A 12500-nucleotide genomic window follows, 5' to 3' on the forward strand; every position below is an offset into this window, starting at 1 on the left:
AGAGAGAGAGAGAGAGAGAGAGAGAGAGAGAGAGAGAGAGAGATAAGGAAGAGCTGGATATGCCAATGAGAGAGAGAGAGAGAGAGAGAGAGAAGGAAGAGCGGGAGATGCCAGTGTGAGAGAGAGAGATAAGGAACAGCTGAATTGCCAGTGAGAGAGAGAGAGAGAGAGAGAGAGAGAGAGAGAGAGAGAGATAAGGAAGAGCTGGATATGCCAGTGAGAGAGAGAGAGAGAGAGAGAGAGATAAGGAAGAGCTGGATATGCCAGTGAGAGAGAGAGAGAGTGAGAGAGAGATAAGGAAGCGCTGGAGATGCCAGTGAGAGAGAGACGATACAGCCACTGTGTGTGTGCCGATGTTGTGTTATGCTTTTTTGTGAGTGTTGTGTTTGTCTATTTGGTTGATAACCCATTCCCCGCCTCGTGATCCCAAGTCAATGGTGACCAATTTTCAAGGCAGCATAAAGTTAGTGGTTTAATCCACGCCTTCTGAAGGATACGATAGATTAGTGATACGATTTGTAGAGGAAAAAAAAAGAGTTGCATGTTGGTCTGTTTCTCACCCCAAACTGATCGTGATCACTCAGAAGACACGGATCAAACCACGCTGCCTTTTTGAGCTTCAAAGAACCCCATTGATTTCCAAAGTATGGACATAAACATCATATCTCCATCAAAATATCTTCATTTGTGTTCTGCAGATGACAGAAGGTCGTACGAAGTCTGTTATCCCTTTAACGCTAGTAGCGGACCCTTCATTGGGCAATACTGACATGCTACACTCATAACCGAGATATATGTGCATATTTTTCTCACATGGGCAGTTTAAAGCCATTACAGTTCCCCGTCAGTCAACGATGACCCTGCCTTTCAAAAGCCCAGAGGAAACCTCTGAACATCACAAACCCTTCGAGACCGAGCAACGCTTTGCGCCGAGATCAGCACGGTCCTGGAACGAGAACGGCAAGGAAAGCCATGATGGATCACAGCGCACTGCGCTGTCTCTGTGGACGGCGTAATGAGTGTGTGGTTCTCCGTTAAATCCGCAGCAGGTCTCAGGAAATGACTTTCACCTTCAGAGCTGTGATTTATTTGTTGCAAGCTACAAACAGCTCCGGGCGTCTGAATGAGACAATAAGGGCTTGTTCAGAGGTGCATACTAACATACTACGCACTGTTTCTGCAGTATGAAGTATACGAAGAAAGTGTGTACTTCCTTAATCAATACGCTTGTCTTGTTTTCCAGTACACATCCATTAAACAACATACTGTACATTTACTTAAAGGTATATTCAGGGCTGGACTGGGAAGAGAAATCGCCCGGATTTTACATGGCAACTGGCCCAAAAGTTGAGCCGGGGTTGATCCAAAATGTGTCCTTTTCTGCAAAATCGCGGCGGCGCTTTGTGGTCCGGCAGCATTAACGCGGTGGGTCATTTTTGCTTATCGTGGCCTGTTTGGCACGCTCGCTGGATGCACAACCAGCCCGCCGGTTCTCCCGCTGGCCAGTCCTCCCACGATCGGCCCCAAGTGCGGGCGCCCACCGAAAAATGCCCGTTATGCCAGATCACCAGTCCAGCCCTGGGTATATTTCAGGTTCAATACAGTTCATCTCAGTCGACAGCATTTGTGTCATAATGTTGATTATTAACACACAAATACATTTCACTCGCTCCTCCTTTTCTTTAAATGTGTGTTCCAGTGAGACAATTCCAATGTGGGTTTGATTTGACTCCCATTGACTTCCAAACAAGTCAATGGGGTACATTTTTGAGGTTTAAAGACAAAAATGTGACGCTTATAATTTTATAAAAGCACTTACATTAATTCTGTTAAAACTCATGCTTTGTTAAGTTGTTTAAATCGTCATTTTAGTTTTATGCGCTGCCATAGCAACGAATTTATAAAATTGTCTCTATCTTCACACAGATGTGGTCAGTAAGTGATTTATTACATTAATTCTCCTGTTAAAACTTGTGTATTATTTGAGCTGTAAAGTTCTTTAAATCGCTGTGTTAATCTGGTGCATTGTGTCGCCATGGCAACACAGTTGTATAATCATCTATATCTTCACACAGATGTGGTTATTAAGTGATTTAATGACAGTAAAATCATGTTAACACACATATTGTTTATGTCTTGTGTCTATACTTGTGAAACAGTATTTTAATGTTTACAGATTAAACCCCATTGACTTGCATTGGAAGTGTCTCACTGGAACACACATTTAAAGAAAAGGAGGAACGAAGTCCAAATAAACTTTTGTGGTATTAATCAACATTAGAACACAAATGCGTCGGGTTGAGCTTAATTCATATTGAACCTGAAATATTCCTTTAAAAAGGTCAATAGTGTAAGATATTAAGAGACTTGTAAAGGTGTAATTTTTAAACATTAACCTCATTAACATTTGGTTAGATTTGATTAAATCAAATCAATTGAAGATGTATCTTCATAAAATCTCATGCAAATTGGCTTCTCAAGTAAATCTCAAGGATGTTTCGAAATTTGACTGGAAATTAAGACTAATGCACCGATTAAGAAACGTATTTTTTGCGATGTATACAGGGTGCACGGTATGCAATAGTCTGACACATTGAACAGATCACGCTGTTGCATCACACAATTCACCCCAAATGATAACTGATGCGACTCACGTGCAACATGATGACATCATGTGACAACAATGTATCATTCTATGGTTTAAAACATTTATAACGCGATGATGCATACAGTTTTACTTACAATATCTTTACAGCTGCTCAGTGTGTAGTACGCTAGTATTCCCATCCTAACATAGCCAATGAACTACATCGGTTCTTCACTGAACCGGGTTTGGCACTGTCTGATCAATCCACACCAAAGAGAAACAAAGCGATAAAGAATATAAATCATTGCATATTTCAAGAAGACATCCTAATCATCGAAATCATCCGAAACACGTAATGAGCTGAAACGTAGCTGCAGAGGAATCTCAGAAAATAACTCTGCGATTCCTCTGAAATCCACGAAGTTGGTCTGATGATCAAAAGTAGCGAAGAGCCGAAGATCTGAACGCTTTGAAGTGCAGATGTGTTACGCAGCCGCTGCAAAAACAGCCCCAAAATAGCTGCGCACTGACTGGATCTAAAGACGCCTTTCTCCTATTATTAGTTACACACTAAGCACAACACATACTCTGAAAATATCCCTTTCTTGTTTGAGAGGGATCTAGAACCATTGACGCCTTGAAGAAAACCTTCAAAGCAATCGCCATGGAAACAAATGTTCTCCATGCGGTAGAGCAACAGATATATCGGAAGTAGCGCCAACCGATATATCAGACACACCCATATAGGCGCCGACCAATAAGGGTGTCCGCTGGCCGATTAACACAAATGTACGCTTTCTCCCGCTTCAGTTATAACGACATCTTCTCGCGAAGTTACTATATCGGTAACTAAATTCTAAATGGCCTTTATAACGGCAGCTCCGCTCTGACCCATTTCACGCCAATCGAAAAGCCTCGTTATGTGTAAGCGCATAAATCTACCTCATGCGCTGGTCAACGCCAGAAGGATTCTGGGTAGCCGCCAAAGAAAGAGAGAAAGCAAAGACTCGGGCGAATCAGAAAGAGTTTCTTCCTCGCTCACGGTCCAGCTCTGGGTCACGCTGACCTTCGCTCTCCGCTAAAGCCGCTGGAGAAAGGTCAAAGGTCACTTGCGTCAGAAACTCCCCAGACGAGGGCAGAATGTGCATGTGTGCGCTTGTTGTCGCCAGATCGACGCCTCAGTCCTTCAGGGTTGTCTTCGCCACACCCTGAGCGCCAGTTCTCTCGCGGCGTTGTCCAGGTAGTTTGGGTCGGGTAACCGCGGCCCGTGAGGTTGAGCCGAACTCGGTTTTATGATGGATCTCGCTCCACACGACTGTGTCGGTCTCGCCGGTGGTGCTGGACGCCCCGATGGTGAAGATCAAACGACGCATCCCACGCCGCGATCAGCAGCTTCAACACCTGGAAAAACGGACAACATATAACAGCCGCTCAACTTACGTAGTGTGACGTAACTATCGCGGTGACAGAATATTTAGCTGAAATGATGTCGGAAGGGACTTATGGGTCAAGATTTGATTGCATTATTAATGTTAGTTAATAGTTAGTTAGTACAACATGCTAAAAACGTGTTAGCATCATGTTAACACATGCTAGCATCGCCTAGCCGGGCGTTAAAACATGCTAAAAACGCGCTAGCATCATGCTAACACATGCTAGCATTGCCTAGCTAAGTGTTAAAACATGCTAAAAACGTGTTAACATCATGTTAACACATGTTAGCATCGCCTAGCCGGGCGCTAAAACATGCTAAAAACGTATAGCATCATGCTAACACATGTTAGCATCACCTAGCCAGGCGCTAAAACATGCTAAAAACGTGTTAGCATCATGATAGCACATGTTAGCCGCTTAACCTTGTGTTAAAACATGCTAAAAACGTCATAGCATCATGCTAACACACACATAACACCTACATGCCACCATCATGAAAATCACATGATAGCAACATTCTATGACCATTATTTTAATGCTTAGCAACAAGTTAGATAATTCTATTTGACGTAGTTTTGCTAATGCAAGCACCACTCACATTTTCTTCAGGAAATGTACCTATCTAGTTACTCTTGCTCTCCCTAGTGAAATGTTCCTCAAAAGCATCAGTTAACTAAGTAGTTCATAAAAACGCTTGCAAATTAACGAGAGTTTTGAACTCGCTCTTAAGTCCATTAAGTGCAACTTAAACGTAACTTTCAGGCATCTTTCACAGTTTATCAAAGACAATGGGACATTTAATCAATTGTATGAATATATTTTGATCATTGGAAAGCCATTGTAAACTATTTCAGGTGTTGAAAACATCGCTATGAAATCAATAGGCAGTCCCCAGCAGTTCGCGACGCGGACGCGATGTGATAACGCTATATTAGCCTTCTTTGATTAGCATAACTGTAATGGCAACTGAAAGACGATATGCTTTATTGAACTGATTATTTCAGAAGATGTATGTGAGTAATGTGACCGCAGTTTAAAACTTTGGCTAGGATGAGCAACTCCTGCTCTTCTTCCTCCCTCCGATGGTTGGTTCAAATCGGCGCGCCTGTAGTTGTTTTACAAGGCAGAATTAAAGGATGCATAACGGCAGTAACGCTACAAGTACACAGTGACTTAAACTCTAACAGATGAGGTAATAATACGTAGGTCTGTGAGAAGTTCAATACTGACGCTCGGCCATGTGAATCCTGTTCTGTGCGATTTGTTCAGTTTCCTCCAAAAAAGCATTAGTCTACATTTTATTGCATCACTTTCATTCATCTCTATGATTGAACATCAATACATCTGAAACTCTATTAAACTATACTAAAGCATCATCATTTCTAAAATTAAATGATGTAATAGTTAATTAATTTCGCACTCGACAAGGTTACAAACAACTTCCATGTTTGTCAGTATTTGCACATTATTTCCACGCCGAGAAGACAAACTCTGGACATATATTTGCCAAAGTGATCAGCACCTCTGGACCGACAGCTCCCAAAGCACTTCTGTTCAACTTTATAACGAAAGCAATCTACGTGCTGGTTTGGGTAACAGGCGCATTCTGCCGTAGAAATAATGAGCGACGCTCATTAAGATGATCGTAAAACCTTAATCTGTCCATAGCAGCAGCCATAGATGTCTTTTTCAATATGCATTAAAATGATGATAGATTCATCATATTGCAGGCACGTAATTAATAAAACATGGCCACGATTTAACAAAAACAAGCTTAACGGGTATCTCAGCAAGTATTGACGCTGACTATCACACCTGGAGTCGTGAGTTTGAATCCAGGGTGTGCCGAAGTGACTCCAGTCAGGTCTCCTTAGCAACCAAATTGGCCTGGTTGCTAGGGAGGGTAGAGTCACATGGGGTAACCTCCTCGTGGTTGCTATAATGTGGTTCTCGCCTCGGTGGGGCGGTGGTGAGATGAGCGTGGATGCCGCGGAGACTAGCGTGAAGCCTCCACACGCACTAAGTCTCCACGGTAACGCCGCCATCAAGTCACGCGGATAACATGCGTGGATTGACGGTCTCAGACGCTGAGGCAACTGAGAGTCACTACGCCACCACGAGGACTTAGAGCGCATTAAGAATTGGGCTGCTCCAAATTGGGGAGAAAAAATGCCCCAAAAAAACAAAAGAACAAATTAATAAAATGTGCTCACATATTAATTATTCGTGGCCACTGATATACTTTCTTGATATATTTTTAGACTATTATATAATTGGTTCATATTATTTTTAGGGCTGTCAATTTAACGTTATATGAAATTATATGAAAAATAACCCGCTAAAAAATATGAACAATTCAAGTTTGATGTTGCACCTTGATGTTTGTTGTGAATCTGTAGCAGCGGGGCAGTCGGCGCAACTCCAGCTGTACACGCAACACGCCAAACCAGCGTGGCAGCACAACAGAATTCAGGGGTCTCGAGACGCCTTTTTCCTCGACTACGACTTACTGATAAGAGCCGCTTAAAACTAGTGAGATGCGACGCAACCAAAGTGAGACGCTCTAAAAGAGTACATACAACAACAATTGTGCAGAAGAATAGTGCAGAGATAAATACAACAATAACAGGATTATGTTCAATGACATAGAAATAAAACAAACACTATTTTGACATTTAAGCCACTTTATGTTTCGCCTAAATCCTTCACTTGTCTGCTGCAACTGTATAATTTCATTTAATATTAAAAATAATATTTATTATATATTATAATATAGTTATTGGAATAAATATCAACTAAATTATCTTTATTTTGGGGGCTTTCTCAATAAATATTGATATGAATAATTTGATTACAGTTTTTTCAGTCGCTAACAAGCGCTTGTCCAACCAGTTGTTACATTTTCAAAACTCTAAACACAATTATCACAGCTGCCGGTCTTTTGTGGCCATACCATTCACACATTTCATGTCGTTTTCACACAATATGCAGTCAGTGAACACATTTCCACAATGCTTACATTTTCTTAACAGACAAGCTGCTTACCTCCCAACAAAATTATGGATTGTTTTGTAGTATTTACAAATGTTAACACACACCATCCCACAATAGCAAAAACAATATTCCAAACCTTAGATACAGTATAAAAACCTCTGCTTCTGCAATGATATCAGTTCAAAACAATATATCTCAGCTGATAATAAACAAACAATTGAACACACAGCTGATTTATGTTGGGTAAATTGGGCCAACCACAGCTGATTCCAGTCTGGCTTAGACTCAGTGGCAGGGGTTATTTTTTTCTATTATATTGACACTTATGCAGTAAAAGGAGAACTTTGAGGAGTGATGTTTTTGGAAACAGAAAAAGACAAACACTGTAATGTCTGGACGAGGACGAGTAAGAGCAAGGGGCCCTGGGAGAAGAGCAGGCCCAGTGAGAGATGCAGTTAGAGATGCAGTGAGAGGAGCAGTGAGAGGTGCAGTGAGAGATGCAGTGAGAGGAGCAGTGAGAGGAGCAGTGAGAGGTGCAGTGAGAGATGCAGTGAGAGGAGCAGTGAGGGGAGCAGTGAGAGGTGCAGTGAGAGGTGCAGTGAGAGATGCAGTGAGAGGAGCAGTGAGAGGTGCAGTGAGAGATGCAGTGAGAGATGCATTGTGAGGAGCAGTGAGAGATGCAGTGAGAGTGAGCAGTGAGCAGTGAGCAGTGAGAGGTGCAGTGAGAGTGAGCAGTGAGAGATGCAGTGAGAGATGCAGTGAGATGCATTGCAGATGAGCAGTGATGAGATGCAGGCAGTGAGAGTGCAGTGAGAGGATGCGAGTGATGCAGTGAGAGCAGTGAGATGATGCAGTAGAGGATGCAGTGAGATGATGCAGTGAGAGGTGCAGTGAGAGGAGCAGTGAGATTGATGCAGTGAGAGGTGCAGTGAGAGTGAGCAGTGCATGAGATGCAGTAGATGATGCAGTGAGATGCAGTGAGAGGCATGCAGTGATGAGATGCAGTGAGAGGAGCAGTGAGATGTGATGCAGTGAGATGATGCAGTGAGCAGTGAGAGTGCAGTGCATGATGCAGTGATGCAGTGAGAGGAGCAGTGAGAGATGCAGTGAGAGATGATTGCAGTGAGAGATGCAGTGAGAGGAGCAGTGAGAGATGCAGTGAGAGATGCAGGAGAGGAGCAGTGAGGAGCAGTGAGAGATGCAGTGAGAGATGCAGTGAGAGGAGCAGTGAGAGGAGCAGTGAGAGATGCAGTGAGAGAAGCAGTGAGAGGAGCAGTGAGAGGAGCAGTGAGAGATGCAGTGAGAGGAGCAGTGAGAGGAGCAGTGAGAGGAGCAGTGAGAGGTGCAGTGAGAGGTGCAGTGAGAGGAGCAGTGAGAGGAGCAGTGAGAGGTGCAGTGAGAGATGCAGTGAGAGGAGCAGTGAGAGATGCAGTGAGAGGAGCAGTGAGAGGTGCAGTGAGAGGTGCAGTGAGAGGCGCAGTGAGAGGAGCAGTGAGAGATGCAGTGATTTTGTGCTTTTTTTAGTTCTCCCCCTTTTTATCTACATTTACATGTATGCATTTGGCAGATGCTTTTATCCAAAGTGACTTACAGAGCCCTTATTACAAGGACAATCCCCCCGGAGCGACCTGGAGTTAAGTGTCTTATAGTCTTAACAGTGGCATCTTGGTGGTGCTGGGGCTTGAACCCCCAACCTTCTGGTCAGTAACCCTGAGCCTCAACCACTGAGCCACCACTGCCAGGATCATACCGTGTTCTACTGTACCTCCTGTAGTAAACAGTAAAGGAAAATAAAACTGATTTGCTTTTTACTGGAATGCTTTTGAACGTGAACATTACTGTACATGTGGACATACAGTTCCCAACCAAGACATTTAGTGTAAAACGGTGGATTGCATGTTTTGCATGCAAATACCTGTAAAACTGAAACATAAAAAGTCTATGCAGTTTTTGTAATGTCAACAATAGCCAGTATTTTGAATCCTGGTGTACTTTGATTGACTGCATGTACCTTGTGAAGTGAAAACAAGTGTTATTCTTTGACAGAATCATTTTGAGTCAGATTTCCAGTGTTTTGGTAAAGTTAGTGTGTGCAGAGAAAGATGTGTTCTATTTTGAAATTAAGAGTTAGTATGTATTTGTGAAAAAGTATCTGAAGTATGGGTAAGCTTGTTAGCGTATTGAAAAAAAACAGTAATAAATAGGCACATCATGTAATAAATTCAATGAAAAAATTTAAATCGATTGACTAGTTTATTGTCAGAATTGGAAAAATAAGTAATCTTATTATGTCCTTTATTTCCGCCAGACTATTGCTGATGTTTGTTATAACACTAATGTTTAACAGTAATGATGTCATAATCCAGATACGCCATCGTTATTGTTGTGGACAAGGGTGGAGGGAGAACTATTACTGTAAGATTGTAAAAATGTGGTTTTTGTAGTTCTAACGGAGTGTTTTATGGGTAGGGAAGTCCGGGAAGAAGCGTGGTTGTAGTGTTGCTCTGTAAAAATATGGGAGAGCCATAGAGTTGTTCTGTTACATTCCCTTGAACCACCCGGAATTTATGTTCACTGCAATACAGCAGAATTACTGTATGGATATGTGCTGAAGAAATAAAAGCGGCATGTTTGGGATAATCCGCCCAACTCATCATTTATACTGTAACATGAACTAAACGAACTGTTACACACCGCTGCTGAGAGCCGCTGGTGTAAAAGGTAACATTATGGTGCAGCCATTGCAGTTTATAAAAACACAAACCGTCACTTTAACATGTAAAACCTGTGATTTGAAGTTGTAAAAAGATAAAATCACAGTTAAAGCAGAAATTGATCCTCACCTTTCGGCCTTTCTCGTTGTCGGGCAGATAGCAGTGACGTGGAAACCCGCGCTGAACTTCTTCCCTGGATTGGGATGCTCCGTCGCCTGCGCTAAATACACACACACACACGCGGTCACGATTCAAACACACACATGGTCACACCATTACACACACACACACACACACACACACACACACACACACACACTCTCTCTGAATTAGTGTGCACAGAGAGCTTATGCCTTTTACTGTTCAAAAACTGTAACTTTGTCACCCCGATGCTGATGAACTAGAAATACAATATAAGGGAATTGACAACTTTACAACTATGTACGCTTTTTATTTGTTATTTTCTCCCCGATTTGGAACGGCCAATTCCCAATGCGCTCTGAGTCCTCGTGGTGGCGTGAGTGACTCTCAGTTGCCTCCGCCTGAGACCGGCCAATCCGCCGCGATCTTATCACGCGGACTTGAGTGTGTTACCACGGAGACGTAGCACGCGTGGAGGCTTCACGCTATTCTCCGCGGCATCCACGCACAACTCACCACACGCTCCACCGAGAGTGAGAACCACATTAAAGCCGAGGTTACCCCATGTGACTCTACCCTCCCTAGCAACCGGGCCAATTTGGTTGCTATGGAGACCTGTCTGGAGTCACTCAGCACACCCTGAATTCAAACGCATGACTCCAGATGTGATAGTCAGCGCCAATACTCACTGAGATACTCCAGACCCTCCCTAGCAACCGGCCCAATTTGGTTGCTAAGGAGACCTGACTGAAGTCACTCAGCACACCCTGGATTCAAACTCACGACTCCAGGTGTGATAGTCAGCGTCAACACTCAGCTGAGATACCCACACCCTCCCTAGCAACCGCCCAATTTGGTTGCTAAGGAGACCTGACTGAAGTCACTCAGCACGCCCTGGATTCAAACTCACGACTCCAGGTGTGATAGTCAGCGCCAACACTCGCTGAGATACCCAGACCCTCCCTAGCAACCGGCCCAATTTGGTTGCTAAGGAGACCTGACTGAAGTCACTCAGCACATCCTGGATTCAAACTCACGACTCCAGGTGTGATAGTCAGCGTCAACACTCGCTGAGATACCCAGACCCTCCCTAGCAACCGGCCCAATTTGGTTGCTAAGGAGACCTGACTGAAGTCACTCAGCACGCCCTGGATTCAAACTCGCGACTCCAGGTGTGATAGTCAGCGCCAACACCGCTGAGATACCCAGACCCTCCCTAGCAACCGCCCAATTTGGTTGCTAAGGAGACCTGACTGAAGTCACTCAGCACGCTCCTGGATTCAAACTCGCCGACTCCAGGCGTGATAGTCAGCGCCAATACCGCTGAGATACTCCAGACCCTCCCTAGCAACCGCCCAATTTGGTTGCTAAGGAGACCTGACTGAAGTCACTCAGCACGCCCTGGATTCAAACTCACGACTCCAGGTGTGATAGTCAGCGTCAACACTCGCTGAGATACTCCAGACCCTCCCTAGCAACCGCCCAATTTGGTTGCTAAGGAGACCTGACTGAAGTCACTCAGCACGCCCTGGATTCAAACTCACGACTCCAGGTGTGATAGTCAGCGCCAACACCGCTGAGATACCCAGACCCTCCCTAGCAACCGCCCAATTTGGTTGCTAAGGAGACCTGACTGAAGTCACTCAGCACGCTCCTGGATTCAAACTCGCGACCCAGGCGTGATAGTCAGCGTCAATACCGCTGAGATACCCAGACCCTCCCTAGCAACCGCCCAATTTGGTTGCTAAGGAGACCTGACTGAAGTCACTCAGCACGCTCCTGGATTCAAACTCACGACTCCAGGTGTGATAGTCAGCGCCAACACTCGCTGAGATACCCAGACCCTCCCTAGCAACCGCCCAATTTGGTTGCTAAGGAGACCTGACTGAAGTCACTCAGCACGCCCTGGATTCAAACTCACGACTCCAGGTGTGATAGCCAGCGCCAACACTCGCTGAGATACCCAGACCCTCCCTAGCAACCGCCCAATTTGGTTGCTAAGGAGACCTGACTGAAGTCACTCAGCACGCTCTGGATTCAAACTCACGACTCCAGGTGTGATAGCCAGCGCCAACACTCGCTGAGATACTCCAGACCCTCCCTAGCAACCGCCCAATTTGGTTGCTAAGGAGACCTGACTGAAGTCACTCAGCACGCTCTGGATTCAAACTCGCGACTCCAGGCGTGATAGTCAGCGTCAATACTCGCTGAGATACACAGACCCCCACATGAACGCTATACAGTATCGATAAAGTCATTGTAAGCGCCAGATAGAGGGTGAAAAACATCTGTGAAGAGTCAAAAAGACTAAAAATGCAAAAGTGTTGCTGTGTTGGTGATGCACAGTAAAAAATGGAAGTTCAAAATAAAATTTTTATTGTTGTGACAGTAAGTGTGTGGTTGGCTGATGCAGAATGTTGCTCTAGTATGCAAGTATATTACAAGTATGCAAGAACTAGTGACCCAGAATGAGCTGTGCCACTCTCCCCATTGAGCAGGAAGTCCCCACGCAGCCACTTCCTGTTTCAGATATGGTAAATCACAATGACCACACATCACAAAGCTACAGTTTACCTGCAAACAGCTTGACCTAGTAAAGATCTGAGCAGTGTATTCTCTCTCTCTCTATA

The 12500-nt window shown here is 44.2% G+C and overlaps 1 pseudogene; it reads right to left on the reverse strand.

The window, feature by feature from the left end:
* Window positions 1-3765: 3765 nt before the first annotated feature.
* LOC127641848 (E3 ubiquitin-protein ligase DTX1-like) overlaps window positions 3766-12500 on the reverse strand; it is a 13409-nt pseudogene continuing 4674 nt past the window's right edge.

Source organism: Xyrauchen texanus, unplaced genomic scaffold (genome assembly GCF_025860055.1).
Source record: "Xyrauchen texanus isolate HMW12.3.18 unplaced genomic scaffold, RBS_HiC_50CHRs HiC_scaffold_193, whole genome shotgun sequence".
Lineage (NCBI taxonomy): Eukaryota > Metazoa > Chordata > Actinopteri > Cypriniformes > Catostomidae > Xyrauchen > Xyrauchen texanus.